General features: G+C 46.8%; 1 protein-coding gene and 1 long non-coding RNA gene across 4 annotated transcripts in view; one reads left to right on the top strand and one right to left on the bottom strand.

Annotated features, from left to right (window-relative positions):
• Positions 1 to 26,930, top strand: part of LOC144137726 (uncharacterized) — a 283,271-nt gene that overhangs the window by 77,464 nt on the left and 178,877 nt on the right. For all 3 annotated transcript variants that reach the window (XM_077669670.1, XM_077669668.1, XM_077669669.1), the window contains exon 2: positions 4,695 to 4,725. The gene's annotated coding sequence lies outside the window, so the exon portion shown is untranslated. The remainder of the gene's footprint in view (positions 1 to 4,694; positions 4,726 to 26,930) is intronic.
• LOC144137727 (uncharacterized) overlaps positions 1 to 26,930 on the bottom strand; it is a 241,073-nt gene that overhangs the window by 49,278 nt on the left and 164,865 nt on the right. The gene's annotated exons all lie outside the window — the stretch shown is intronic.

Raw genomic sequence — 26,930 nt, 5'->3', positions numbered from 1 at the left:
GTTTTTTTTTATCTTCCTTCCTACCAAATTACCATTTTTTATTTCGGCTTGTGTATGAGTTCATTCAGCGCGCGCAGCGTCTTCTACGCGCCACAGAATCGAGCGTCTCGATAGATCGCTTAATGCGCGCGCAATGTTTGAATTTATTCTCCTTCTTTTTACTCTCCCTCTCTTCCTCTCTCTCTGTATCCCAACTTCACCGTGTAGGTTTTTGCACCCTCTTTCATCCCCACGGGCTGCGTATTTGGCTTTGACGCAGCCGTGCCCTTGTTTGCTTACGGGAGGGCTTTCTCGTTGTTGTTTTTTTTTTTCCTTGTTCTTGTACGAGTGCATCGCATTGAGCGGAGCAAGGAACCGGAGCGCTAGGAGCGAGCGCTCGAGCGAGAGGCGGCGCGAGCGACTCATTTATTTCCTCGCGCCGCGTGCTCCCACAGAGCGCCTCTCGCAACGAAAAAAAAAATGAGAAAGAGAGATTGGGACCGGGACGGCGGCAGACTTTTGTCCCTGTGGGCGTTTTGGGCGGCCGGGATAACAGTAGTAGTTTAGTTTTCATTATTGCTTCCCTCTTGTAGATTGACGCGCCGCTTTAATACGTTCCTTTTTAAATGCGTTTGTCTGTTGGGGCGCTTGCTCCGATGTTTCGTGTCTCCCCGTCGGTGGTGTAACTGCTTCGGGCCTCGGTTAATATTCCTTCCGGCAAAACAAGAATTGGCGGTATCGATTTCTATTTGTCTCGGTGATTTCTATGGGGCTGGGAAGATGATATCTCATTCCGCGTGAAATGTTTTTTTTTTTGGTTTTCTAATGCACTGAAGCAACCGTGCAGTTTGTGCGTGCATGGTTGCTCTGTCGCTTCGTTTTTGTAACCTCGCTGAAAAGAAACTTGCGGTTTCTCCTTGCGGTTTGTGCATTCTCCAATTTACAGCGAAGGTGTTAGCCTTTAGTTGGTCGGAAAATTTCGTGTCGTAAACAAAAAAAACCCACGCAAGACCCCGCAGTTCTCGCCTAAGACGGTGCTCTCATACGTCGGGCTAATCAGGCGTGCAGCATAGAGATCAGTATTCGTTTAAAAAAAAAACACAAAACAACATGGAAACCGCAGTATGGATGATAAGGCGTCTGTGAACAATAGGACCACCCTTCATTGGCAAATGCAAAGCATTTGGTATAAAACCAGATTGAACATTGCGAAAATTATAGAAAAACGAGGAAAAAATGGTTTCTGTGCCAAGCTCGCACTGATTGACAAATAAGAGTCGCGGGGGATGCTTAGAACTTTCTATGCTTGTGAAACCAAAACGGGGACTTTTTGTTGGTCTGTTGTTGAACTTCACAAATGAAGGGTGCCATTAAAACGGCGCGTTAACATTATTGAGACATTGGCGCTAGATGGAATAAAAATGAAATAAAAATGACAGAAGGTCCTCCTGTAAGTCTGGGCACAGAAATTATGTTACGGGATGCTTGCTCGCAGTTTGTCTCTGCTGCACAGGGTACGAATTCCAAGATCCACCTACATTAACATTCGGTTTATCTCGGGTACGTTCTAGGAACGTAAACATACGTAGGCACATAAGAATACTTCTGTTAAGGGAGTAGTACAATTGTAGCCAAAGCAACCAAGTGAAATCGGAAAGAGTGCGGCTTGAATTTCTCTTCTTCTGCTGGCCTCAAATTCGTGAAGGAAACAGTGCTGGAGCAACGTTCCGTAACCAGTACACTAGAAGTTGCGCTCTCCGCAAAGCCTCGAAATCGTTTATCTACTGATGAGACAGGCCTGGAGATGTCTTGCGTTGTTCGGAACGCGTCTGGTTCCTGCTTCCTCGGGGTTTCAGTCCGCAACACGCAAGAGGAAACGGGCCTCCCAGAGACGGGGCGTCTCGGGAAGTAGTCATTTCCTGCCTGTGCTCGCTTGCAATTTGTGCGATGAATCGCCGGCCAGTATCCTGCGTCTGTGTTGTTTGAGAACCCCGTTGGTCTGCGCCCGTGTCTTCATTTTTGTTTCTTGGTTTTCTGGGAGGTCTTGCCGGAAGTAGCACAGAAACAAAGTTTCGAGTCTCACAACTTGAGAAATAAAACAGGAGTTCTTGTTTATTTACCGCGGTTCCCAGGCCGGCGGATGGGAACGCAAGACAACCCGTTGATTCGTTTCTGACAGTTTCGTTACTTCTGGAGCTTATTCGTTTCCAGCAGTTTGGCCGCTTATTTTTCGCTGCAGAGTTCGCCACCACTTTTTATGTGTACGTTTTTATGCCTGTGAGAGAGGAAGTCAATATACTATTCCTGATTCACGCATTATTCTTGATGCTTTTCTTGATTCGTGATTCACGCACATGCATTAACGCCTAGTAAAGGGGTAGGTTTGAAAAATGAGCGTCACAAATACATTCTTCCTGTACATTACTTTTTTGTGCCCCCTTGCGCAGTTCTCGCCATGTATCAACTGTAGGTCAAGGGGCAAGAACGTTTGCCATCACGATTCATTTGATAACCGAGTGCAGCCCTCAAATTAAGAGGATGTGTAAGAGTTCCCCTAAGCCTAGTACGTAAACACCATGAAGCTGCTGGTTGAAACTCGACAGAAAAAGGAATGTCGGCCAATCTTCAGCACGATAATTTTTTTCCACTCAGTGATTGAGAAAAGCGTTTATTTTTATTGCTGTTGATTCAACAAAGAAAGAAAGAAAGAAAGAAAGAAAGAAAGAAAGAAAGAAAGAAAGACACAAAGAAAGAAAGAAAGAAAGAAAGAAAGAAAGAAAGAAAGAAAGAAAGAAGCTTAACTTGTATTTAGAACGAAACTAGGTTGACCGCTTCTGAAATAAAATACGAACTAGGTCCCCGGATAAAGCTGGAAGAAAGCTCTTGCATTTTAGTTAGTTGGTCACTCACTCACTCACTCACTCACTCACTCACTCACTCACTCACTCACTCACTCACTCACTCACTCACTCACTCACTCACTCACTCACCCACCCACCCACCCACCCACTCACCCACCCACTCACTCACTCACTCACTCACTCACTCACTCACTCACTCACTCACTCACCCACCCACCCACCCGCCCGCCCACTCACTCACTCACTCACTCACTCACTCACTCACTCACTCACTCACTCACTCACTCACTCACTCACTCACTCACTCACTCACTCACTCACTCACTCACTCACTAACTTGCCGGAGATATATAGAGAAAGAAACTCCTTAAACGAGCCCTCCAAAACGCCCGCCGTGAATAGATCACTACTCAGCCTTATTAATTTCAAATTGTGCACGTCCTCCATTGTCTTCGCATTTTAGCATAATACGCTCATGAAGTTGTTTGCTTTTACTTTTACTATTCTGATATTTTCTTTTATATTTTTTTCTTGCAGAAGTTCTACTTTCTCTCCCCACTTTGCCAGAAGCCTCTTATCTGAGCTTAGACTCCGGTGTGCGTGCGTGCTGCTTTTGTCCAACCCGCATCTCTGTATCTTTGCTGCAGGAATCCGTTACGCCCTTGTTCCTCGGGGGTCCTCGAGTTGACTACGGCGATTAATCAGGAACTTCAGTCGAGAGCCGAGACAGTATTCAGAAAACTACGAAGCGTACCCCTCCAAGCATTCGGCGAGCGTGGCGCCTTCTTAATTAAAGACGTCCTGCTTTTGAAAGTGAGCTGTATATTTCACGGCCCGATACAGACTTCGGGCAGCCGGCTTCATTTCTTCGGGCCGTCGGCCCCATTTTAATTGCCGTCGTGGCAGACCTGTTCATAAATATGCACGGGCTTCGTAGCAGCCGGTGTTTGTAAAGCCCGGGATGTACTAATTAGGTGTTTTATCATTAACTGCCAGCGGCGTGCACTGGGGCCGTCCAACGCAACAATTCCAAGCATTAAACGTGTGTCCAGTTCCGGGAAGCGTAGCGGGTGCTTGTTGTAAGCTGGGCAAGAAATGGAAATTTACGGTTTTGAGTCCATCGTGGGAAGCGGTGCGGATGACCTTTCCGGGTGACCTTTGACCGTCGAAGAACTTTCTAAGCGAAAAGCGAAATATCTGTACACGACCAATTTTTTAAATTGTATTTCGGGTGGTTAGGGATGCTTCAGCTGCGCGCAAGAATCGAATACGTGTACCCATGTAGAGACGTGTAGCTGATAGGACGATACATGGAATTTTGTTGTTGCTAGGACACACAGCTGACATGATTAGCTCGGACAAACCATGTGATAACCTGAACCCTTCTTTCTCTCGTCTTCTTTTGTTTTTCACCCACATAGTGGCGTTGTTGAGCCCCTGTTGCTGTCTTCTCAGTCTTCTCTCTTGCCTTTCCATTCCTCTTTACAGCGAAGGCGTTCGCTCTCGTGACCGCTGTCTTTCGTCCCCATTGCTATCAACAATTACAGTTAAAATCGGTTTACGTCCTGTGTGTTGGGCGTCGAGAGTATTGTACAATCGACGTCGGGGCGTGGAGTTGTCGTAGTTAGGCTTTCGCTTTCATGATTCGCACGTCTTCGCTTTCGCAAGCTAGCGGTCAACTCTGTTGTCGGATTACACCGCAGAGGCCGCAACACGATCTCAGGTTCATTACTTTACTGTTATTTCATAATTAAAGAATAATGACCATGACTGGAAATGAAAAGTAATCACGTGCCTTCTTCTTCGCGAACAAAAAAATATTAATGCCAGACATTTTTTTTTTCATCTTTTCAGATCCAAAGAACGCAAGGAGGCTGCAGCAGCGGTGAGTGCACAAAACGTTCTACTTTCTACGTCGTCCATTTTCCCAAACATGTCCGTGTTCGTGGCTGAATTACCATTACTTGATACTGACATAGGAACCGACCTTTGGAACCTGCGGAAAGTGAGTGTTTTACTCCAAGGCACGGCAGAATTCAGCAAAGCTACAGGTTCACAAAAATATTTGAATCTGGAGAACCAGGAGGAGTACACTGGTGGGACGAACTGTCATGTGCTAACAAGTAATTTTAGATCTAGTTAGCAGAAATGTCAACTACGCTTTAACACCCAATGTTATTATACACACGTTGTCATGTGAGAACCGACATGCGAGACCTTCCAGTTCTATTGCCACAGGGAAAGACTGTGTGACGCTCTACAGTTCGACACATGCCTTTCGTTCGCATTTGGACCCAAGTTACTGGACTGCCTGCTGACATTAAAGCTAGTTTAAACATGAAAAATATACCTATTTTTCTGGAGTTAACTTCCGTCTTTATTTTTAAATACGCTTCAGGTGGCCCCTCATATCCCTTATGCGCAGTATCAGATAGCTTCTTACAGAATTTGGAAACCTCAGCCTCACATCACACGCTGTTTTGTTACGCCTTAACGCGCGTCTACGTCGACCATCGTATTCGTAAACAGCACGGCGAGTCCTTGGCGAATCCACACAAAAAATCCGCAAATTCACGGAGTTCGGCCTCGTGATGTTTGTTGTGCGTGAAGCTTGTTCTGTGATACTGTTGCTCTGAACTCAATGCTTTGCGGCTCCCTTACGAACGCAAAACTTCCATTGTTGTAAAGATTGAGCGGAATCGCAAACCGGCCATTCTGGAAACATCTACCGAAGCTCCACTGCGTCGCCGACCAGTTCATTTCTCTAAGAATTCTTTCACGCAGATTCGAAAACCGGGACATAAAACGGGGAATAATGCCATTCCGGGCTATATAAGTTGCGCCCCAACCGAATACATGGCTAAATCTGCATGCGCTGGTTAAGAAACTATCGACACATTTTTTGCTCCCCTATCCTCTTCATTATGATCGGACTGGGGGAATTTTTACCAGAGGGATTTACAAGAAGGCACGCTATTTTTAGTACCCCGCGCATTCACAAGTTAGCGCGCTTTTGTGTTCGTTTATCTAGCGGTGTACGAGGAGCTTTATTTCATCGCCTACCACCTGCAGCTTGCGTCACTGGACGTATACCGCCCATCGTGCTGCACCATGTTTTCCCACATCAGATTACCCTACGTCAAAGTGAGCGGCCACCGTATAGCGCTGTTACCGGAGGGCAACTTAGTTTACGCCTGTTCGAATTCGCGTGTTCAACTTTTACTACGGGCCTCGCGTTTCCATCGAAACATATGCGCAACTGAACATATACATGAGCACACTTACCGGCCGCGGTGTCTTAGCGGCAAAGGCGTTGCGCTGCTGAGCCTAAGGACTCTGGTTGCACTCCAGTCCGCGGCGGCCGCTTTTCAAATGGAGGCGAAAAGCGGAAACGCCCGTTTGTCGAGATTCCGGCGCACGTTAAAGGAGCCATGAAGAGAAAATACAACTTTGTTTAATTTGAAAGAACTGGGATTTAATATCTCACTCAGCTCCATTACAGCCCCAAAAGGTGTTTTTTTAACGAAAAAAAAAGCAAGAAGTATTTAAAAACTTTCAAATTTTGCGCCACAGTGACGTGTGTTATGAGCAAGATTGACGTCATACGGGCCAACAATAAAACATAATTTTCAGTACGTTAACTGCACGTTAGCATTCAAGTGATGCGGTCAAATGGAACTAGAGGCCCCATTACAGACGTCCAGTAATGTGTCGTCACGACAGGTCAGTTAGGCGGCCGCCAATCGCGCAAACAAGGTTCCATGACGTCATAGAAAAGTTGCGGGAAATTGGCTAGGGGGTCGCGACTGCTTCACACGTTTTCTTTAATACCTCCGTTATTTGTTCGAAGATCGAAGATTGCGATGATATTGGTATCATTGTTATCGGGACTAGGCAGTCTTTCTAATAAACCCAACTTGTATTTTGTCTTCATGGCTCCTTTAAAGATCTCCAGTCGGTCAAAATTATTCCGGAGTCCTCCACTACAGCGCGCCTCTTATCCCAGGTGTAGCTCCGGCGCGTAACTTTCCAAATTTGACTACATGCGCACACTTGGTGGAGCTGCGCATGGGCACAGAGCTCCTGCGCACGATAGCTCTGAACATGGGCCGTGCACCGTACCAAGAGTTTCCGGCATTCCATAGCTATGATCAATGGCCGTTATTAAACCGGTATTTGACGATAACCGGCCGGGTACTCAACTCGGGTAAGCACAACAGATAGACGGCGATGGAGAAAAAAACAAAAAAAACATCAATGAGCCCGTTGGGGTTTCCTGTAGCTCGCTTCCCGGGATGAAGCATACGCTCGCTGCGCAAGTAAGTTCCAAGCTGCCTGGTTTTTCGGTGCGCGCCCAAGCTCGCCTGCCGCATAGAGCGGAAAGAGTTAAGCCTCAATTAGCGGCCCTAACTGGTGCTCCCAGAGGCACCCTCCATCAGCATCCGCGGGGAAAAATAACGGCAACTCGCACGCAACACTAGCCACATCACCGCGCCGCCCACCGAGCAAATATCGCCAGTCGGGCGTGGGGGTGCCCCGCTGCTAGTTAAGAGACGCTCATCACTGAGCCAAGGGAAAGATAAGAGCAGGGAAAGAAGATAGAGTGTAACTATGTGTACGCGTTGCCCGGGCGGCCGCTAGCCTCTGAACACCGCCAGCCCGCGCCTATCCCGGCATTTTCTCTTAATGAGCTTAATTCATTTTCTTTGCTCCCAGCCCGCGTGGCGGCTCCTTCTTTTGCAGGGACGGCGTTCCTTGGAGCTCAGCAGTCCGCCCTTTGTTCGTCTGCTCTTTTCTGCTCTTTTTCGACTTCGTCCATTTGTTCTTCAATTCGTGTTCTTTTCCTTTCCCACTTGCTCTCGGATTTGGGTCTTTCTGTTCGTGATGGAGGAGGAGGCGTGCGCGTATTAGAGAGTCGTTTGGGCCGGGCTATGCCCGTCGCTTTTAGGGTGCCTACGCGGTGTGGCAATTAGATTTTCCTCCTGTCGCCCGTCACTGTATGCAAGCAGCTGTGGCTTGCAGTGTTGTCGTTTAGAAACGTTTACTTTTTTTTTTTACTAGATGACTTTACTTTTGTCACGTGCGCGCTCGTCCGATGAGGACGAAAGTTGGTGCAGCTTTAAGTCGGTGGTATGGCAAACACGGTACCTCGAAATTCGAGATTTCTACGCGCGTGTCCGCGTGCATTGCGGGAGAGAGAACTTTTCATCTCCTTTCGTTTCTTTCGTTGAGAGGCTGGTGTCCTTCTTTAAAATTCGTTTATGTAAGCTTCAGTTATAATTTAAAATAAAAACAGGAACAGGCGGAGGAACAGAAGGCTTCAGTGAATTTCGCGTCTGTCCTAATGGCCTTAAGTTCAGATCAATATCGCTTTAAGCAGCGTCTATGTGAGGCCTCTCTCACACTGTTATTAGTTACAAACAAAAAAATGCCACCATAAGCTTCAACTAATACAAAAAAAAAGCACTTTCTGTGACTGCATTGCAACGATCTTACAGGGCTTGATAACGACGAGAATAAAAAAGGGTGAATCGCACAATTATTTAGCAGCGGCTTCAAACAATCGGATGTAGTTTCTAAAGAAAAATAGTTTCGGGTAGAAGAAAAGCTTTCTGTCGAAATTAATTCCTGGTCGTCCTCTGCTCCACATACGATAGTATTTCACCCTCAATGTTGTGGAAGGACGAGGTCTTGTCAGATTTTCTTTTTGTGTGTATGTAATCAGCTTAGGTTTAAATGTATTTTTGACGACTTTGTTCTATGTTCACGAAAGTGCACACAACAGAACACGCCACATCCCATCCCAGACGCACATGTTTGCATGTGCGTCCAAGATGGTGAGAGGGTGATGCTGCCTGCACGTGCATGTCTAGAACAAGCAAGTGCCGTTCTCAGAAAATATCTGAATATTACAGTGTTAACTGACATTTTAACAAGTTTCATGATTGGGCGGAACTCTCCTTATACTATAATAAAAGCAGGGCTCCTGCGTGGCCTACGGATCATGGCTTACCAACGTGGTGGGAAATAGTAGAACGTTTTGATCCGCCCGGCTGTTTCTACGGTTAACTAAATGCGCGAAATTTTGAAGTTCACAGCAGACGAAAACTGCGATCGTGTGCGACTATTCTTAGAAGTATTGTTCCTTTTTTTATCTTTACCTCATTAATTTCACCGTGGCATGGCAGTTCCGTTGATTAGTACACCTAGCCTGCCGGCCGCTTAGCTGGGTTGCAAGCATCTGCCTACAAATAGTTCGGTATCCTTCGCTTTTTCATGAGGTTCACAAACCTACAATGCAAGATCTAGCTGTCATGAACTGGTTGGCTTGTAAAATTCGTCGCATTGAAATGAAGTCGGTCAATAACGTGTTCGTGGCATTTGTAGTAAATATACAGAATAGGTGTGCAAGTACAGCTTAGTATCAAGCACAGTGTGTGGGTTTCCCCGATTTAAAGGGTGTGAAGGGTACAGGAATTGCATGCCAGTAAAAAAAAAAAAACAGTACATTACGCATAGCTTTCCAATAAGCGGAAGTTTTTCTCTTGGGCTAGAAAATGGGAGCTTCGGTACCGCGAAAATGTACGCCCCCCCCCCCCCCTTACCCCCCTAAAAAATACTCTGGTGGTGCACGTAGAAAAAAATGCCTGGTCTAATCCTGGAATGATTCCCTGCGGGGCACGAATTAGGCTCGCTTTTGTAACCATGGCGCTATACCTGACCCCAGGGAATGCAGGCTTGCGTCTGCTCTGCGTAATTTTTTTCCACACCGCAATCAGTACAGCGTAATGCGACTATATTTTTTTTATTTGCATCTCCAGGTCTGTTGAATTATTTCTTTCATACACACACTGATGTTGCGGCGCCTGCAAAAGGAGTACGGATAAACTCTCACCCTAAGCTGGCCAGCGATCAAGTCGCACAATGGGAAGGGAAATGTTGGGAAGCATTGAAGCTTTTCCTTGTAATCTCATAGCACATGCGCTCCCGAAATCAGTCGGCGTTATGATGCCCACTATAGTTTGTTTGAGGCGTCTTTTTTTCGGAATGAGCCGGATCCGCCTAACCCGAATCTGAGAAACAAGCGCAAGTTTGTTCCCGGGCGTAAATGCAGCGCTGTCAAAGCTATTATATGATATATTTCACGTCAGCTAGATTAAGTTTATGGCCTTAAGTAATTAAAAAATTAGGCTGTTAATTTGACCAATACTGGGGTGATAAGCTTGGATTCGGCTCATATTGAATTCAAACACTCAAGTTGGTGCGGCATTCTTATGAAAACTTTGTTTAAACTGACTTTCAAGAAATGGTACAATTGAGTTTTGGCGGAAAAGGCATTAAACATATGCAAAATGGCTCCAAGAGCAGTGGAAACGTACATGGAGAGCAGGTGGGTGCTCTTGGCACTTTTCAACAGGTATACCCCGCTGCAACAGGTGAAGGGCTGACTTTGAATCGCTGAATTTTGTGACTTTTTGCCTTTCAAACGATGACAGTTGGCGCAACGCAGCTTCTATGGCAACACACTCACTCGCTGTAGATGAAACCAAAGGCGTCACCGTGGAAGCCCACGAAATATTCAAACTGGGTATGAAAAAGAACAGACTCAGCCCATACACCAGCTTGGCTACATAAAATCAACATTGTTTCATCCCCTTTGTGCCCCTCGTGCAGTGTGACTGGTGACATTGATCACTTCATTATGAACTGCTCCAAAACCAACCCTGAGCGGACGAACTTTTTTCGTGATCTCCAAAAGTTAGGAGTGCCCCATGCTACATCGGAGGACATTATTTTTCCTAGGGACCACTGTATTGCGCGAAGAGAGGTGTCTCATCTCCTACTCGGATTCTTGCAGTCCACAGGACTAAGTGAGGTGTGGTGACATTGCGTGTCTGTTATTTTAGATCTAAGTGAGGTGTGATGACTTTGAGAGTTTTGATATGGTATTGGGGACGATTAGGCGGAGCAATTGCCGGCAGCTATGCAAGGCTAAGTCCGCCTTATTTAACAATACTTGCTACTATTACTACTACTGCTCTTGGCACTATTAGCAGCTCTTTTCGAACATTTCGCCAGGATAATTTTCTTGGGCACGCCTGAACGCACTCACAAAGTAGGCAGGCTCACCATTGCCTTGCCATGAATTCCTAAAGCGTTTCACAAGAAGGCTGTTGATATCATCTTCATCCTAATGAAGTGGTTCGTAGCCACAAAGTGGGGGGGGGGGAAGGGGGGCGGAGATTTTCTAGGCCTTTGTAAGCGGCGCGGCTATTTACGCAGGTACTAAAATGGTATATATGGGAGTTAAAATTAAACCAGAGTTACTAATATGGACGGGAGAGTCAGATGATATCATTGTTTCACATCTCTGAGTTTCATTTCGCTCACTTCTTTCGTCACTTCGCCGTTGTCATCTATGGACAAATCTTTCGCCGATCTCCTAATCGCCGTATGAATTATTCAGAAGCCTGCTCCGAAACGCAAAAAAAGACACTTCTGAAAACACGCACGAAACAGCCTGAACAGTCAAGCCAAAAGCAAACTCCCATTGGTCAAATGGATTTGGCTCATTTTGGGCACGAACTACGTCTGCGTACGCATTTGCAGGGCGTTATTTCACGTATTTTCTTTCCACACCCTTTTTAGCGAAAAGCGGCGAGTTTTTCTTGTGACTGCATGCAGTTTTATGTGACTTAATTTCGGTTTGTGGATCTGGCTCATTGCAAAAAAAAGAAAAAAAACGCATCGTTTGTTCTCAGCTTCAGTCGATTACTAATCTTTTTTCCAGCCTCAGCCTAAACATAATTGGCTGTTCAAGTGCCTGGCTCGCAATATAATTCAACTTTTTCCATTACTTCGATACGTGTAATTGCTTTCTATTCATTTCCTTCTCGCGCTAAGTCAATTGCGCGTGTTTTCGTGCAGCGGGTCCACGCTATAGTCTATGGCTTTTATCAATTTCCGTGGCCGTTTCATTCACCAGCTGGACAGGCCGAATGCCGTCATTACAACTCGCTAAGCGCTAAGCCTCAAGTCGAGCGTGTAAACACAGCGTTCCTCGGCTTTCTTCAAGCTTCCCCTCTAATCCCTGGTGATTGCCCCGAATGCGCGCTCTCGAGACGCAATTTCTGGCTGGCTCTCGGCGAACATCAACAAACCCGCTATTAAGGTGGTCCATTAGGCGCGAGGCACGATTCTAACTCGCCCCAGGTTTAGTTAATGAAGGTTGTACATGGCGCCTTCATTAGACTGCAGTACGGTTGCCTCTCGGCGCCGCGTTCTGAGCTCCCTGCCGTCGATTTGCCTAATCACCGGTACTATTTAAACAAATGACACCGCTGTAGTTTGAGCGCCATCGGAAAACGTAGCTCTTTTCTTTTTCATTCTACTTAAGGATCGCGATTACTTTGCACACATCTCTTGATGCCATTAGTTTTCCCCCCGTTATGGGGAGTTGTCAACAATAGGTAGTTCTTTAACAATAATTCAATTATGTTGGAACACTCTTTTTCGCCCCCTGAGAGGTGAAATGTACACGGTGTACATTACAACGGTTAAGTTAACCATTTAAATTAAGTTACAATCGTTAAGTTGCAACTGTTTAGTGCTACAGCGTCGTAGAATGTATACTGTAACTGCAAACTGTAGAAAAAGTGAGGCAGTAAAGTGCCACCGCGTCCATCCAAAGTAAAGTATACTTAGAAATAGCTAAGTTATTTTTGAACGTTATCAAATGCCAGTGCTATAGTTAACTCGCAGAAAAAACACAGCAAAAATAAAAAGCACACCGTAAAGCCTAAGCAAACGCAGGTTACTTTGCTGTAGTTATCCTGTATAGGGTAACAGGCGTATTTTAGCTGCAACTTCCACAGTAAAAACACAAGCTGCCAGTTAATTTTTTTATGAAGTATTCTGCAATAAAACTACCACAGCAATTAATGCCTTCTTTTTTTCTCTCTTCGCTTCCTTCCTTCTTTCGTTTTTCTTGCGCGAATCGATCATTTCAAAATTATTTTAACGCTGGCGAATATCATTCGCATTTCCGAAGAAGGTAAATCTAAAGTGCTATTTTCCCAAGCTACAGTTGGTCATCGCGGTTATGGGGCGCGTTGTAATAAAGGGCTATCAGTGATAATTCAAACGGCCTCGGAATCTGGAAATGCTCAGAAATTCGTTATGTTTCCCCTTTACTCAACAATACATACCCAGCGGCAATACATCCGATCGTCGCGACCTTGTGCGAGGCAGCTTTCGCGCCGCAAAAGCGGGTCCCGACGGAAAGTGGATTCGTAAAAATAAACGAGTGAATGAAAGAACAAACAATCAATTTCAAATAAAAACAATTATAAAAAATCTCGGGCCATCTACACTAACGTGAAACCAGAGGAGAGGCGAAGCATGCAGTGTGTAAGTGTATTTTTGACGCCTTCGCGTTTTTGCCAACCGAGATGAAACCATTGAGGGGGTACAGGTATACTACAGCTTTGCTGGAAAAGTGTCGTGTCTATGATGCACGAACCTCTCTAGTGCGAGGCGTAAATGAGTGTCCCGGTGTTTTCTTAATAGGCGTTACAAAGCGCTGCAGCGCGAGGCGTAAACGAGCGTCCCGGTGTTCTTTTAGTACGCGTTACGTTCTAGCGCGAGGCGTAAACGAGTTTACTGGTGTTTTAGTACCGTGATTGCAGAGACGAACGACGGTCACGACGACGACGACGACGACAGGAGACGCCAACAGACCCAGCCGCTAAGGGGCTTCGCTTTAAAAGTTTAGTTCGGAAGAAACCAGTTTTCAAGTAAACGTCACCCCCTCCATTGAGATCCAGGTCCCCACGGATGGTAAAAGGTCGAGTACGGAGGGTAGCGGCTTTCGAGAAAACGGAACCCCTTCTGTTGAGAACCGTTTCTGCCACACGGACAGAAAATAAAGCAGGCTTTGAGCCAACCAGCGGGGCGCCCGTGCTCCTCTCCCGACAGCGCCCTGCAAGCCACGTCGATTTCTGCTTTTTCTTCTCGCATTTTCGCGCGACAGGGCACATCTTTGTCCGGCTTTCTCCCGTTGACAAGAGGATGCGGTTCCCAGGCGGTGGCCACGTGTCGGCGGCCACTGAAGTTAACAAGACCACCAAGGCAGTCCGCCTGGTCGGAAGCTGCGTTATTTTACCGCTCAGACGGGACCCGCTCCGTACCGTTACGTTTCCTTCCGCTCTCGAAAGTGTGACGGGGAAGAGCAGGAAGTCGACGCCAAGGCCGCTCGACAAAAAAAAAAAAAAACAAAAAACAAAAAGAATAATAACAACAATCTCGCATGATTCCAGCTGACTCTTCACGGTCGCTTGGAGTGCACTTTCAGAGCGGCGTGGCCGTGATGCAAAACACGTGTTTCCACAACTTCCGAGCACCGGGGAACTACGACAGAACAGAAATGAGGGAATCGGGTGTTTACGTGAGCATTTAAATGTAGGTCTCGGCCGAACACGGCGGCACGTCACTGGCGTTAAGACTGTCCGCGCGTACTTCCGTTCCATCGTGTCGCCTTTTGTCTTTGGCTTCCTAACTTCGCACCAGTGTCGAGCGCTGATTAGTTTAATGGAGCTTGCACTTCCCTCACTTCAAGCTGCGGTACATCGGACGTTTTTTTGTTTTGACAAGTGTTCCCCCTGGTGGACTCGTCGGAAATTCGTCATACACTCACTCTCCTTGTCAGCTGACGGGAAGCACTCTTTGCCCCCGTGACCTTTTCCCCAACTTCACCCTGGGTCGTACGCCGTTCCAAGTTTGACAAACACTCGAGTTTTACACTATACAGCTTTTCTTTTTCTTTTCTTTTTTTTTCATATTCTCAGTGCCTGTTTAAAAAACTGTGCTCGTAAAGGCAAGAAGTGGAGGGACGTCGGGACAGAAATCCCATACTCAACCATCGCGAACGCGTCGGTCGCCGTCGCGACCACGTGTTTCCGGACGTCACGTGTCTCCCGCTCTCTGGTTAGCTCTATCGCGGAAGTCAAACAGAACGCTTTCCGACGCGACAGCCGTATACGTAGCTGCGCTCCATAGTCCTCGTCTTCCTGCTGCCTGCCCATCGCGTCCTGTAGATACACACAGAGCTGCACGCGGCGAAATGGAACAAAGGGCGGCGGATCCTTCGCAAGTGCCGTGACTATGCCGCCGTCGCCTGGGAGAGTAATTGCATTAGCCCCGCTCACCAAGCGTCATAAATCATTCGCCGCCTACTTCCTCGGCCTAAGCGTCATGCTTTTTTTGCCTCCTCCCGACACTGGCGTCCTCTTTGCCTTTCTTTTAATCCGTTCTCAGTTTTTGTTCTTTTTGCATCCGAACTGTCCCTTTTTTTTACGGTGTAGGCACCAGTGCGCTATCCTGCGAAGGAGTTTGGGCTCTCATGCGAGCGCTTATTGGAATGAATGGGAGAGGGTTGGAGGCGTTGCTAGGTTTTGATTTATAGTCTGCCCCGGGCGAGGATTTATAAAATGGGATAGCAACTTTTTTCGGCCTAGCGTCTTGGCCTACAATTAGGCCGGCAGTAGCAGCTGACGGCTCGCGAGCTGTTGCAGCGCCGCCATTTTTGTTGTTCGCATAACCCTTTGGGTTGATTTATTAAGGTTTTTTTTTATTTAATTGTGCTGGCTGGTATTAGCCACTCGGCTAATCTCTTCTCTGCTTCGTGCGTTTTAACCCTCGAATCACCTAAAAGGACTTCACAGGCCCACAGGCTTAGTGAATTGCACGATACTCTTACAAAATAATGAAACCAGCAGTTAAGCAGAAATGTGTCGACAACGTTTGCAGTTGCTTTGCCGAAAATAGACGTTTCAAGGTGACGTTAGGACTTCATCAAGGATCAACGCTGAGCCAACTATTTTTCCCACGGTGGTGACTGCTGTCACTCGAAAAGTCAGCCACAGACTTTCTTTGTGCATACTGTGCGCAGATGACATCGTCTTACGTATGTTTGTAATGATGATGAAAGAAAAACTACTGAAGAAAAATTTTGGAATAACAGTTTGGATATAAGGAGATGCAATGCAGAAAACATCTATGACCAGCACCAGAGACGACCGAAAATTTTAAGACTTCAAGCTAGATGTTTCTGCAACTAAGGGTGCAGCCCACTTAGATAGCGGGAATTAATGGTAGAATGAACGCCCAATGAGTTGAAAGGGTTCACTTTTATTACCCAGCAAAGATAAATAAGTGTTAATGGGCCTTAAATATGACATTCAGTAGAATAAAACCGCTAATAATTCCAATCATTCTACTTTCAGCACAATGTTGCCAGAACTGCTCAGCAGGATGCAAGAGCCCGCCAACTTCAATATGAACTTTGCAAAACGAAAGTTATTTGCCTGTAAACTTCCAACGAAAAGGTTCTGTGAGGTACTGGTTTTCTTCAAACTGTGTGTACATCCGCACATACATCCGCGCTCCTAGAAGCCGGCCCACAATCTGGACCACGGAGCAAAAATATATGGAAGGGGAAACTGCCCATTGCGGCAAGCGCGGGCGAGCAACCAGATAATGTCACAATGAAAACCAAGGCTGAGGGCAAAGCTTCGTCGCGGCGACGGTGAAGGAGTGGGTAGCGGCACCTGATGGACGAAATGATAGCGGCCTCAATTCATTCCGTGGCTGCTCAGTGCAATTCCGAAAGCGGCGGCCGTGCAGTTTTGTCAACCGCGGCAGATGCATCTAGCTTAACGTATGACGAGCGCCTGTGACATTATCAGGACGCGCTAGGAAGCCTCGTTTCACCTCCCATCTTATTCTTGCTCCGTGATCTAGACGTACAGCAACTCCTGACATCCAGAGCGAAGGCTTTTTGCTCACCTCATGCATTCCCGGACTAATGAACCACACCCACTTCAGAAAGCTCAAATGAACGTTTCTCTCTCTCTCTCTCTCTCTCTCTCTCTCTCTCTCTCTCTCTCTCTCTCTCTCTCTCTCTCTCTCTCTCTCTCTCTCTCTCTCTCTCTCTCTCTCTCTCTCTCTCTCTCTCTCTCTCTCTCTCTCTCTCTCGCTCTCTCTCTCTCTCTCTATCTATCTCTATCTATCTCTCTCCATGTGTGTGTGTGTGTGTGTGTGTGTGTGTGTGTGTGTGTGTGTGTGTGTGTGTGTGTGTGTGTGTTTTGTATGCGCTGTACTGCATAACGCCGCGTATCTACAGTCTAACTCAACGGCAGATTGTCACGGCAGCTTTGCTTTGTCCTTGCTTGGCTGGCAGCAGTACACGTTGGACGTGCAACTATGAACGACCCGCATGAAAGTGAGAGCTCTTTCCAAGTTTCTGAGAGAGCTATCGACGTTTAATAGAACAGAACAAGTTCAGGTGTACGAGTTTGTCAGGTCGGAAATTGTGTTTACCTTTCTCATCCACGAAAGGTAACGTTGGTAGATTTAAGCGAAGCGAAAAACGAAAGCAGGTACAACAGCTCGGTGCCACGGCTTCCAGAAAATAACGCGGAGCTGCTACTCGTGGGAACGATCTCCTTTTTTCCAAAACCAGACATGCAATCAGTTCCACCTGACATCGGAGCTAAACTACACGCTTCGTCCTTTCCTGTTCATTTAAAAGGCTTTTTTTTTCAGCCCCCAATAGACCGAGTCTTCGAATCACGCGAGTGCGTTCTTCGTCTATGCCCTCAATTCCCCTCGCGGGGGCGCTGTAAGAGAAGGGCCATACCTAACAAGACGAATGCTGAAGGTTGGATCACGTCGAAAATCTGCAGTGAACGCGGCTCTAGATCCATTGTATTTCCCTCTTTGGTGGATTGTTTTCCTACCCTGGTTTTTTTTTTTTTTTTTCTGCGGAAAACTTTATTTCTGTTTCGGTGAGCACGGCCGAAAACCTGGGTTGCGTGTCGGAAGGAGGCGCGCGTCTCTTCTGAAATTGAACTCGTTTCAACTCTGCGGAAAAACAGCGGTGGGCCGAGTATGCACCCCTGCGGAACGCACCCTGCCTGGAATCAGGCTTTCGAGTCGCAACAAATCAGTCGGCGTTGTCGAATAAGCGGAAAGAACGGGATAGAAAGCAAGGAAGAAACAAAAACGAAGAATCGGCGCTTGGCGAAATCTGAACGAGAAAACATGGCATCCATGGTTCTTTCTAGGGTATTTCCTTCCGTTCCTTTTCGAAACAGCGCTGTAAGTGCAATGGCCTGCTCCCGCTGGGATGTGTAGACGTATACGGCGCTTGTTGGCTGGCTGGTTTGTGCTTCGTGCAGTCCTTCAGCGGCGGTTTCCGTGCATGTATGCGGTTCTTGCGGAGATGTCGCGAAACGTAGCGAAAGGCAGCGGATGAGCTGGAGTTTTCTGCGGGGACTGAAACGGAACGTCAGGCCTATGCCTCCCCGGGGTGTATTTGTCTTGGTATTCTGCGGGAGACTCGACGTGGGAGGTTACAAGGGCAGCACCCCCGCCTGCGTTGATGCCGATCGAAGCGGAGAAAAGTAGATAGCGTGCCTGCATGGCGACGTCGAGGTTGTTACTCCGCTAAAAGTTGGTCTTTCTCTCCACTTCACTCCCCTCCCCTCCACCTCCTGCTCTTCGTCCGCTGAGTAAGACGAATGATGTTGATTGAAAGATGGGACGGAGATCAGGCGATGTAAGGGAAAAAAAGAAGAGGAAGAGCTGAATGGTCTACTGGAATGGAAATTGTGGTTCTGATTTTTTTCTGTTGTGCACGTCTGTGTTTCTCTCCACAGGTTTTTTCCCCCTTGCACTTCGAAGGGCTTTGTCCTAATGTCGAGTATCTGCATCGAAAAAGGCTTTTCGGTGTCCGCAGACAAGACGAAAGCACATTTTGATCTTCAGTAGAGTCTGGATTCATGTAAGCGAAAGTTAGCAAACGACACGTTCTTATTACGCTTTTTATTTGAACCGATCGCCCGTCTGAATAAGCGAACATGGGTCTGCAACGGGAACCAAGTAAAAAGGACGACCCTGATCTTGATCTTCATCTCTTTAAGTGTCTGGCTGTAGTCACTTTGACACCCTTGGCGAAACGCTCTCTCTCCCTTTCCATTTGTATCTCTTTTTTTTTCAGCGGTGTAAGAAGATAAATGCACGCCCCGTGTTTTAGACTCGTGGCCCCTTGGGTCCACACGAAGGAGCGACAAGCGAGCCTGTGTCCGCACGACATGCGACACTATCCTCGTGCCAAAAAGCGCATCCCGCCGGGTTAGACGTTTATCGCTTCTCTTGAGTAAGACAGCGCCCATTCGCGTTATATATATATATATATATATATATATATATATATATATATATATATATATATATATATATATATATATATATATATATATATATATATATATATATATATATATATGTATATATATATATATATATATATATATATATATATATATATATATATATATATATATATATATATATATATATATATATATATATATATATATATATATATATATATATAAGTGCTTTGGCCAGGCAATCTTTGCTCCGTTTGTGGACGTTTGCAATCTGCCCAATAAAAACAAAGACACTAAAGGCACTATGAAACTCCTTTCGCGCAAAACATATTTTTATCCTGTTATATTTTTGAGGGAATAGACGGTGGTTTGTCGATCTTTCTTTTTCTCTTTCAGCCCTCGTATTTAATCCCGTGCAACGATTGTCCCGAGCCGGGGTTTAATGGGGATTTGTCGGGCGCTTCACCGGAGGCAGTCTTTTATGCATCTCCGGGGTACGTGGCTTATCCGATTAACGAGCGGATTATCGCATTAGGACATTAGTCTATAGCGGTTCACAAAATAGCCCTAATGGGGCGTGCGATACGCATGTTTTTTTTTTTTTTTTGTAGACTGGGCGTGAGCCTTTACTGCGTGTGTTAATATCGCCATTTCTTTCGTGATATGTTTTATTTCCTAATGACGAATTCCTGTGGTTAATACGGGCTTATTATTAAAAGCTTATTAAACCAAACGTGGACGGCGATCGGAGATTGTATAAGCTTTGTATTGTACCATGCGAAAGTATCACTCAACTTCGCACTGACAAACTACAACAGGAACAACCTTAAATAAAAAAACAACAAAAAGAATTCCATTAGTATGGGGTAACGCCTCGAGAAGTCGAAGCGCTAATCCTTTTATTCTGGAAATCTGTACCTTACCCCACAGTTTCTGCGATGGTTTCCTTCAAAGAAACCAATATATCATCCCAAGACTTTCGCTGACAAACATTCGATCCGTTAATGCGAATTGACGTTACATTACGCTTTGTGGAGTTAATATATAATTACGTTATTTTATTGCAATGACATTGCGGGATTTTTTTATACTCTCTATGTCATGAACGCGCATTTGCTCTGTCCCTAAGGTTGTTTGTTAAGGTGGTTTCGAGGAGCTATCGCAACTGATTCTACGGGGCGAACATCGGTTCATTCCCGGTGAACGCACCTGCTGTGATTTCTCTGGACAGCCCCAGCCATCCTATCCCACATACTGTGTGCCTGCCCCCGAAACCCCTATCCACGAATCACCACAGCTGAGCAGTTGAGAGAAGCACTGGCATCCCAAGACAGGGAGGTACAGACCTCCCTGGTCGCAAGGGCCGCCTCGGTCATCGTCGGGCTCATAACAACGACCACCAACTTCTCACGCTAACGACAAGCTCAGTTTAATAATGTTTTTTCCCCCTATCTCGTTCACAGCGACGCTCCCCATGTCTCGCTATAGCAGCGCGCGCTGCCCTCGTTACCATAGCGACCACGCTGGTTGCATGTTCATATTCATGACGGCGCAGCAACAGTCACGATCACGCAGGTGCGCAGCATTAGAAAGTTCAAGCAGAGCAGACTACCGCTCCCGGTCGTCTGCTACAGACGACCGGCTACAGACGACCGACTACAGACGACCGCTGCAGTCGGTTCACCAGCCGGTGTTGTAATCATTCATACAAAAAACATTTGAAGGAGCGGATTTATTCCGCACGCTGAGTCTTTCACCATCAGTCCCTCCGATTCGACTAGAAGTAGGCGAACAGCAGGCTTTGGTGCCTGCTGCTGGTTAGAACTCAACGCGTTCACTAGCGAGAAACTATTTCACTTTCACAGCACAAATTTGCTCCCTCGAACTCATCTCAAGGAAAGCCCGAAAGGTGGACCCCGTAGTCAATCTCGCGACATCGGTGCGCAACGCTGTGGCCACATGTCATTGTTGTCAGCAGCTCAGAAAACTGAAGGTGATGTTGACGCAACGGCCTATCGCCGCCCTTGTCCTTGGCTTACCCTCTAAGCGTTAGGTTGAGAGTTTGCAAATTACGACAGTGTTTTGTATGGATGTGGCATTGTACTGTCGAGCAAGAGATCACGGTTTCGATTCCTTGCACCGCCGGATAATATTCGGGCAGAAATGCGAATTATAAAAAACACCCTTGTGTACGAGAGCTCAGCGCAAGTTAAAGGTACCAGGTCATCTGAATGAATCCGGGCCCGCCAGATGTCGTGCCTCGTAGGTCGGGTGTAACTGCAGCATATGTAAGAAACTAAGTTTATGAGCTTCTTGTCTCGGCCATTTATGTTCCCTCACCACGCACACAAGTGAGGATACCATTGCGTTATATCACTTGGCGATAGCCGGCAGTTCACGCGTGTTATTCCTGTTATTGCGGTAACCGTAACAAATCATCCGTGTATACAATGCAACTTTGGATGGACCAATCATTATCGTATGTTGCCCACGTAATGGTAACGGCCAAGCAAATCTCGTAGGACCATGCTCCGCGACAATAACGGACGAAATTTTAAACATTTGTGGAAACTTTTGAGGGAGAAATCGGGTGACTGCGTATGCCTATCTGCTATATTCAGCCCCTTCTCAGTTGGCTTCAATACTACACTCAAAATCTTTGCTGAGATGACGTTGCAATACGTGCAATATTTATTTTATTTTTGTTTATTTTCAATACTACAGGTGAGCCCGCTTATAACGAACACAATGGGAAACCAAAATCACTTCGTTATATCCGCTTTTCGCTATATCTGGACAGAAAATCTATGTAGACCAATGGTAACGGGAAACGAAGATTTGTTCGTTATAGCCGCTATTTCGTTAAAACCGGGTTCGCTATAAGTGGGCTATACTGTCCTAGTTTCGAGCGAGACCATAGCAGGTGCGCATTGATACAATTCCAGCAGGAAGAACAGCGATGGGCCTAGCACTGGCCAACAAAATTTGTCAAAGTATGCTAAGCAGTTTGATATTAAAGTAACTTCCTAGGGTCTTTGTATAGGGCCTCCGCATGGCGAAATATATCCAAACAAAACACTTCAACCCAGCCGCTTTTCAGTCGGCTTCATTACAGTACACAAATGCAGTGCTAGGGATACAGGCTTTCCGGGGTAAAATAAACGGTGAAAAAATAAAACACGGTCTAGCATTTATAATGTCGCTTCCTCATTGCGCGAAAGTATAGAATGTCAAGCGTTAGATGCGGACAAACGACTATCCTTTTCGTGTACACATATAAATGCAAGCGCCTTCCGCTCTGTTTTTAACGACAGCTCTTAAGCCTGCGCACTCGTGTTCGCGCGTTCGACTACGTGTCACGGTAAGAGGTTGCAACGCCTTAGCGCGCCCGCCTATTTTCGGGTGCGCGTAACGACGTCTTCATAAGCAGAGACGTCTCAACACTCCCCGAAAATAAGGGGCAGCGTATCTTCGCGAAACGTGGGCTTAAAGAAATAGAGAAAGGAAACGCACCCCCAGGAAAGTGCGAACACGCGGAAGCGAGCGAATAGCTCGCTTGAGGCCTTTGCGTAAGCAGTAAGCAGGCAGGGCAGTCAGGTCGGGCGCCGCATGCGCACCGTTTTCTGGGAACTTTTCGCGCCAACAACCTTGTTCATCAAGTCGCTCAAGCGCGACCTTTCTCTACAGCAGCGCCAACGGGCGTAGACGCGCACGATGCCGACGCGAACCTGGCGCGCACTCCAGAACGTCGTTCCCTGGGCGTTTTTATATTTTCCCGCCCTCTTCCGTCGCGTCTCTTTGGTTTTGCGCACACTTTTTTTCTTTAAGACGGCAGAAACAAGTGCCTAATCTTCTCCTTTCGTGTTGTCTGCCCGCTAAAGCCCGCTCTAAAGCTTCCTCGAACTGCTCCCCACCTTTTTGTATACCGCGGCCTCTCCTGCTTCGCTTATTTACGTGTTCCTCGGCGATAAAGCTTTTTTGTAGTATGTGTGTGGTGGCTGAACGCGCCTCCAAATAAGCTCGTATACGTAGCAGCTATATACGCGAGGTTGCTTCACTCCGACCGAAGACTCATTCGTTGTCTTATCAGACGCTGCCTGTCCCTTTTTTCTTTCATTCTTAGTTCATTCACCTCATATAAAATATCTCTATAACATTTGTTTTTATCCGCTTTTCTGGGGAAAAGAAAAGCGTGTAGACGTCCGCGTGGAGGCCGTCGGTGTAAAAATGAGGGCTTATATTGAAGCCGTCTATACCTGCAGAAGCAACGAAGCCTCCTTCGGCACGCCTCCTCTACGAACGTGGAGTTCTCGTTTCTCTTTTTTCAAGAATGCCTTCTTCTTCTTGGAGTAAACGCTGGGTTCTTCGCTAGTAACGGTAGCTATATATCGCTGCACTTGTATTTCCTTTTCTTCTGTAGATTCTTCTTTTCTCCCCTCAGTGATTCCAGTACCACACTCGGAGACGGTTCGCCCCGCTCGACTTGCTGGCTCCTCGCCCCTTTTCTTCGTTTTGTTCTGCTTCTAGCTGCGCGCACCGGCGACGAATACAATCACTGTATCGCTCGTCGGTGGCGCCCCCTTTCTGTGGTCTTCCCTACCTTTATGCTTCTCCCAGCGCCTTGTTCCTATACGATGGCAGCGTTACTGTTGTTATATGACTGCTATTTCGGCTCGTAGAACATTCGGCTGCTCCCCCGAGCACTGGCATGGAGAAAACATTCTTGCGCTATTTTTTACTTTCTTATGTGTTCTTATTTTTTACTTTCTTCTTATATATATTTGTGTTGTTTATTTACAAGGCGGCGTTTTAAGTATTTTCAGTTCGGTATTTTATCTAGACTTGGCGAAAGCTATCTCCACCGCTGCACCCCCTTGTACGATGCGGCATTTTGTTATGAATGCAACCCGCAGTGCTTGGAGGTTTTACGGGAGAGGTTCGCCGATCATGATGGGGAGCAGCGCACAGCAACATGCGCATTTGGCGCACTCGGAAAGCGTGCGCAACACTTCAAAGTCAGAGCAACATATAGAACTCACTCAGGGCGGCTCCAAGCTTCCCAGGGTTAATCTGGCCATCGCGTTACATAGGCAAAGTATGGGCTGTCATCACGTGGGCTAAAGTGCATTTACTAAAACAATTATACTAACAGTTAGTGTCCTCAAGCGCGAAAAGAAAGCACATCCGGTAAAACCAACGCTTTTTAGCCAACAAAAATCAGCTGCCGATGCCAACTGCAGCGCACCTCGATTTGTCCTCGAAATGTTTTTCTTCCAGAAGTGTTAGCGTTGGAGGCGCCTACAGCCGGATTAGGTCAGCATAAAGGTTTTTGTTTTACGCTAAATTAACGCTTCGCGTGTTTATCGTCACACTTTTTTCTTTCTAACGTCGGGGAAGATAATGCTCGTAGCTCTGGTTATGCTCCATGCACTAGCATGCGAATGCAGCGTTGATCGTTACCTTAAATTTAGAAGCACGTATACAATCTCCTGAAATACGGTTGTGTTATTTCAGATTCAAATCATACGAGCTCTAACACAGCTCGAAAGCTGTGTCCATATCTAGGACAGAGGAATCATGTCTGCATGAAGTGAATATGTTCCTGCCTTACGGCAAGGGCACGAATTAGTTTATTCCAGTGACGACGCATTGAACATGCGGGCGTGCAAATTACCATTGCTGCGGTGCACGTCAACAAAGACTTCTGAATGTTTGAGTACCCGATTGAACAACTGCTAGCTGCGCTGAGCTAGCCACCCGCTTCCATTGTTTGAGTTCGTGCGAAAACTTTGCGAAGTATTCTCGACTAGACTGAGAATTCAGGCGTTGTCTATTGTTGAATTGGGCGGTGGTGACACCAGAGCCCTTTAGTGATTACATTCATTTCACGTAAGGCGAATTTGGCTCACTACCGTGTGTCCCAGAGACGGAAAGCTACGCTTTTATTACGACACACCCGTTACAGGATGGAAAATGCAGGTTCATACCTCGAGGTCTCGTCTAGCGACTTCTGTCGGCGCTCTAAATTCGTCCGCAACGGAGAGGCGCACGCGACGGTGATAACGCAGAAGAAGTGCGCGCAAACATTGCGATACTTCCGCACGGAGAACGAAATCCGGCCACGAGCGCATCCGCGGCGACCCATGCAGCTGTTTTGCTTTTTCTCCCGGCGCGTCTGGAAACGTCGATGGGCCTCGCGAAGCGCGATTCGTACGAGCGCCGAAGCGCGCATGAATGCGAAGTTCTCCGCGCGACGTGCTCGACTGCGTAGCCTACTTTCCGTGCCGCCCGGGCACCCCGCAGGCGCCGTGTATTAGCGACGCACCAGGGCGTATTCGCGCTAGGTCGTGACGGAACGGCGAAGCCGCCCTGAAGGCTTTGGAGAGCAAGGCAGACAATGATTTCGCGTCATTCTTCCCTTATGTCCAGGTAAATTTGACCTGGCGTATTGGTGGCTCGGTGCTATTTGCTCCAGATCTCCTAATGCGGAACGATATTTCACGCTTTAACGCAGATACTCCGCACTAGTTCAATCGTCTTATCACACAGCGCTAAACGGGTTTATTAAAGTACCCGGCATGCTTACTGCTTTCCCGACAGCGCGTTTCTTCTGAGGCCAACACTGCGTGCAGCGAATTCATTTTGCAGACTGAAACAACAAATATGCTAGCCGAGGGAGAGAGAGAGAGAGAGAGAGAGAGAGAGAGAGAGAGAGAGAGAGAGAGAGAGAGAGAGAGAGAGAGAGAGAGAGAGATAAAGCATTTTAATAAGCACGATGGTAGTAGTGGAAATCTGGTTCTGGAATCCATGCGTTACCCTAGCCGTCTTAAGGGTACCAATCGACTGACCGGTGGTCAACAGTGTCTCCCACAGCTCAGGCAAAAAAAAATGAGCCGAGATGGGTGGCAGGGCTCGGTTGTGAGCGCATTCTATAAATGCATGTGGGACGCCGAATATCGCGGGTACTCACAAAGAGATACTCAGCTATGGTTGCGGCGCGTGTACGTACCTGCATGAGGCATACATTTCTCGGTAGCATTTCGTTGCGGTGTTCTCACTCGAACTTTAGAAAGGAAGCTCTCGTTATAAGAAAATATTACCAGCATGAAACTCGTTTTGTCATAAGCAATACTTCGTTAAAGGCAGGGATGCAGTGCTGTATGATGCATGTATGTATGTATGTATGTATGTATGTATGTATGTATGTATGTATGTATGTATGTATGTATGTATGTATGTGTGTATGTATGTATGTATGTATGTATGTATGTATGTATGTATGTATGTATGTATGTATGTATGTATGTATGTATGTATGTATGTATGTATGTATGTATGTATGTGGGGAGCGCCTTGGCACACCTTCTGGCCTAGAGGGTGTTGCCCGGAGCCCCTCGCCGTGAGCTCCCTTCCCTTGCCCTCCTTGCCTGCCGTGCGGCTACGGGGCCGCAAGACTTGGGAGAGGCGGGTGCCCGAGTGATGGCGCGAGGGAACGTGTAGGAGCGGGCGGTGCCGTGGTGGTGAAGAAGAACCGCGCGCGGAGACTCGGACTCGGGGGGCAGAGTGTTCTTGGCTGGTGTGCGTGTGTATGCCAGGACGGGCGACAGCGCGTTGGAGGATGTAAGTAAAGAGTTCTTTCACGCAACCGCAGTGTGCCTCATTCCTTGGCATGCCGTAGAGAGCAGGCCCACAGTATGTATGTACGTATGTATGTATGTATGTATGTATGTATGTATGTATGTATGTATGTATGTATGTATGTATGTATGTATGTATGTATGTATGTATGTATGTATGTATGTATGTATGTATGTATGTGTGTGTGTGTGTGTGTGTGTGTGTGTGTGTGTGTGTG

Source organism: Haemaphysalis longicornis, unplaced genomic scaffold (assembly GCF_048455015.1).
Source record: "Haemaphysalis longicornis isolate Haplotype H1 unplaced genomic scaffold, Haemaphysalis longicornis Haplotype H1 scaffold_49, whole genome shotgun sequence".
In the NCBI taxonomy this organism is placed as follows: domain Eukaryota; kingdom Metazoa; phylum Arthropoda; class Arachnida; order Ixodida; family Ixodidae; genus Haemaphysalis; species Haemaphysalis longicornis.
This window is presented reverse-complemented; position numbering and strand designations above follow the sequence as displayed.